Consider the following 5,277-nt stretch of genomic DNA (forward strand, 5'->3'; position numbering starts at 1 on the left):
AAATTTAGTTCCAATACCATGCGATAAAGCATGCATAATAGCTCCAAAAACATAAAAAAAAATCAAAAAAGTGATAAACATTTAAAACCCTCAACCCATCTTTCAAAGCCCAATAATTAAATTCACATAAACCATAATTATAAGCGTAATTTTATACAAAACCAATTTAGGGATGAATTACATGCCTAAAACACGAAGGAGTTTGGAAGAGAAACCATAAATCGAGCCCTAGATGTTCAATCCATAGAAACCCTAGCATTTCTCTTAATTGGGGAGTTTGAGAGAGAAGAGAGTGTTTATGTTATGTTAAAAGAGTTTAAATAGAGCAATGGAATTTTTTATTTCATGGAATAGTAGTGGGATAAGAGGAAAAGAGCACCATACACTTAATGAAATCATGTAGGAATTTTAACTCTGAGTTGCTACGGGTCTCATTATTGCTTGTGGTGACTGGCCAGGAATGGTCACCTCAATGGTTTGGTCGTGCGTCCCACCTTATGTCTTGTGACCAGATCTTATGACTCGTGGGGGCCAAATTGTACTCAACAAAGAAACATAGGTAATTTTCTCAAGTGTGACTACAACGGGCATTACACGACTCATATAGAGTGAGTACAACTTATAGGGTCTTAGTCAATGCTTGGACAATGAAATCAACACACATGGAATTTTTCAAAGTCCAAAACCTGGGGTATTAAAAAAATTTAGAGATATCGATGTTAGTTGCTAGAATCTATCTTTGAATTGTGGATGATTAAGCTAACAGAAGAAAGAGATTTAATTCTCGAAGGAAAAAGTGTGAACAATGGGTATTGTGATCATTAGAAGGTTAAAATTTAATAAGAATTTAAGTTATTGTGATGACTATTGGTTCTATAAAAAGATAAAAGTTGTATCTCAGAAGGAAGTACTAGTAGCAGGTTTTACACCTTTAGACATATTCTTTTAGGAAGAGTTTATTATTTATGTGTACTTTTCTATCCGAACCTCTAAAGTAGAGTGATTGTTGTTTAGATTAGATTTTATTGTAGAGGTCCACAGACTTAAAATGATTGCTTTAATCTATAGGGGAGATGATAGAATAAAGAACCAAATCAAGTTCAACAATTCTAGTAGTAATGCTCATGAGTTCTAGAATAACACTAGGGGAGGAAAATACCCGACCCTCTTATATCTACACAAATATAGGTACTTTATTCATTAGGACTTTCTACTAATGCCTTACAAGTCAGTTCCATGATCATAGCTCATATTACTGCACTTTATATAGAATCATGTCCACTCCTAAGTTACTAATATAACGAGTGATAGTTCGCTTAGAAGTATGACTTATATTCTATGAATTTATGCATTCCAATCTCAAGTCATGTAGTTCATGACTCATGTAACCATGTTTTACAATTTTCTTAGTGCCAGGTACTTATAGTACATCCTTATTGACTAGCGAGATCACATTGTTTCATGCATGCTCTCAGATTACATCTCTTAAAATAGGTTTATTCTAATTATATTTTATTTTTTAGGCCTTAGTTACATGTCAAATTTATAAAAATCGATGAGTCAAGTTTCACAGTATCCTTCATATACAACATCCTACTGTTCTAGTTCTTCGGGAGCCCTTCTTATGCTATGATGATGATGTTTTTTGAAATTGAGAGTTAGGTTTGAATGATTTACTGATATACCTTAAAATGAAGGCTTGTGGTGGTTAGTCACTCTTTTAGAACACAAGTTATATTGATTATCGCAGCAAGAAATAGTGTGTATTGGATTACCATAGTGAGGCTACTATACTTATTTTAGTGCTAGAGCTTTATATCTCTGAGTTAGTCTTGCAGAGTGTTAGAGTATATTACTAGACTTATACTCTGGCAACCAATTATGGTCTATTCCTAAGAGAGTTGAAAAATTTCAGCTAGGTAAGTGTGGCAGGTTCATAGGAAGGAGAATAGTTGAAGAATTTTACTATGTTAGAAGTTATAGCCCCATGGACTAAAGCATATCATTTCTATCCTTAATTTTGGCCTAGAATACTCTTGTTTCATAATAGGAAGATTCAGACTAGATGTGTCCCATGTTTAACTCTTAGTCATTCCTATTCTATGATCTCAAATTAGTATACATAGATGGTCAAACAATGTCATAATCCTTAATCATATATCTTACCCAAATAGTGTCAAAAATTCTTTCCTCTCTAATCTTATTGGAACCTCTAATACGGAGAATTAAAGGTAAAAAATATTTTTTTCCCAGTGACTCTTATAAATTTTATGTTATTATCTATCATTTTACAGTTCTAAGAATATGTTCATGCAAGGAATGATTCAGTTTACTTATGAAAATCTCAGTATGAGTCAGTACGTAAAGCCAGCAGTAGAATTCAAAGATCAAACAAAAATTCTTTTGTAGTTTCCCATCCTTTTATCTAGTCTTACTAACCAAAGTTTCAAATATATATCTATTCCATAAGGTTTTTTATTTTATTCATGCTAGGTGTAAATTTATTTGAGCCCTTACTACAAGTATAAATTAGTCCCAACCATAATAGATTCCCAGATTAAAAAATTGATATCATTTTAGTTATCCAACTTTAGAAATAGGCTAGATAGTACATGGATTACAGCTTTTTCCCTATCTCTTCAGCCTAGCTAGACTTCATTTAAGGACAAATAATCCCAAGAAAAAGATATTATAACAACCCAAAAATCCAAGTCAATATTAGAACAATGCTTCAATTTAACGCAAAATCAAAAATAATATTTTGATTTTTTTATAAGTTATTTAGATAGATATTAAGTCAACAAATAAATTCTAGCTAGACTAGTCAAAATATCCCTTATCGACTAAATTCTTATGAAGAATATTGCTATAGTCAGCTTTAAGTGAGAATAAATTTTGAAGTAATACATAATGTTGAGCTCAAGACCAACTAAAAGATAGATAATTTGTTTATCTTTCCAATACCGCATCTTTTTCCTTAATCCAATGTCGGAGTAAAGAGTTATGGAAAAATTACTGAAGCACTGTCAAAGCTACTAGTGATGACAATTCTGGACAAAGACTCGTAGTAATACAATATATGTGTTCAAGAAGAAGATTCAGCATGGCAGTGGGGAAAAATATGGGTCCTTTAACTATGACTCAAGCTACGAATCATGGCCAGCCCCTATGAGCCGTAGCCTAAGTCATCGAGACTACTTGCTGGAGTTTTCTAAATGATTTTGGAGGGGTTGTTTTATCTTTCCTCTCAATTTTAACACCAAAACTATGTTGTTTAAGCACTCCAAGGGCCGAATCATTACGCTAGAACACCCATAATCCCCTCATTCCCCATAATTCATTCAACACTTAGGAAAATCAAATAGAAAAAGGCGATTGTCCTCTCTAAGAGAGAAGTAGGGCTTTTCAAATTCTGGCTCCAAATCCAAATATTTCTTCAAGGTTTTAAACCTCAGGTATGGTTGTATTAAATTAGGGATTCCTTTCACCCTTATGCCTAAAAATTTAGTTTTAAAATATGAATTTCAATTATGATATCTACGATTCTCATTAACTAGGATTTTTACCCAAAATGAATTCCAAGACTAAATTCAGTTTGCCTTTATATATTTTACCTTCATGAGTATATTTTCATGATTATTTATGATTTCTTATGAGTATATTATAGAATTCATAGTATTCTCTTGTCCATGCATGATTTACATGAAAATACTCAAGATTTAAATCATATGATCAAGGTATGAATATTTTCAAGACTATTAGGCATTATTTCATGTTCTTGAGATTTTCAGTCTATATTAGTTGACATACCAAGTTTTCCATGAAATATAGTATTTTCAAATACTTAATATTATGAACCCTCAATATGTTGGTAAATTCAAGATTTTGGAGTTGTATTATGAAATTTCATATTTCTCTTCAGATTATAGAATTTATCCTAATAGTTCCATTCTTCAGAGATGGTAGGTTAAGAACACCCGATGACTTAGGGTATTATACATTCTCAGTCAAATACTCTGTCCTTTAATTTTTATGTTTTTGAATACTTTCAGCCACAAACTTATCTTTAAACTTCAAGACTTCAGTATTATTGAGCTATTTAGTATATCAGTTTACTTTTTTTTAGAAGTAGTACTTAGCATCGAGCAGACATAGGGATGGAGGATCATTCATTAGTTTGGTTGAGAACTTTAGTAGAATTCCTTATGTTCAAAAACTGTAGCACCACCGTAGATTCTAAAGGGTCACCCGTCATACTAAGATTGACACCTTAGTCCTTTTGGATATTAGTTTAGTAGTACCATACTAGATTAGCCTTTATAACCCAGCAAAGTATATTTGGCCCTTTATGATAAGGTTTATATATAGAACTCCATGTTTAGCTCATATAGTTATATGTTGGTTAATAGTTTCTCCCATATTCAGACTCATTTATTACATTACCTTGAAATCAGTTTATTGAGTACAACAATGATTTGTTACATGTTTATTTACTTGTTCATTGCATCATTTTACATCCCACAGTTTTAGACCTAATATTCATACATGACCCTAGTTTATTTCTACTTTATTTTATACCATGAATTATTAGACTATCACTGCATATTAGTATATATGTATTTGATATAGGGTCATTGTATTACAGTTCAACTCTATGCATTTAGTTAGCACTCAAGTTTATCTCTTTATTTTCAGTTAGCATCATGTTTTATATCATATTTAGCATTAATATGAGATTAAATATAATAATTATGGTTCTACCGCTTCTCAATATACAAAATTGTACTAGACCATGATTTAGATATTTCACTATGCCTCACAGCTTTTATATACAAATATATTTTAAATGTACATTCTAGAAAATGGCTTATGTCTACAGTTTTAAAACATGTTTTAAGTGTTATCACGGCTAGTGCATATCTGACATACTCAGTATATTTTATAGTAATGATTGCATACCTCTTATGCCTATATTTTTATGTGATATAGATTCAGGTACTTACTATCAGGATCATAGTCAGCCAGATCATAGCATTCAATAAGCAGGTGATGAGTTTGCTTATTTTGAGGACTCAAATAATTTGCAATTCTAGTAGTAAATTTTCTTATTTGTGTGTATTAATTAGGGAGAGTTTAGAGTCATGTCCCCGACTACCAATAGTTAGTATTAGTAAAGGCTTCATAGAGGGTAAGTTAGAGTTATTGTGTATAGTTATAGCTCCCCTTCCTTCATATTATACTATTGTACACTTTTAACAGTAACATATTAAAATATAT

The sequence above is a fragment of the Capsicum annuum genome, chromosome 10 (assembly GCF_002878395.1).
Source record: "Capsicum annuum cultivar UCD-10X-F1 chromosome 10, UCD10Xv1.1, whole genome shotgun sequence".
In the NCBI taxonomy this organism is placed as follows: Eukaryota; Viridiplantae; Streptophyta; class Magnoliopsida; order Solanales; family Solanaceae; genus Capsicum; species Capsicum annuum.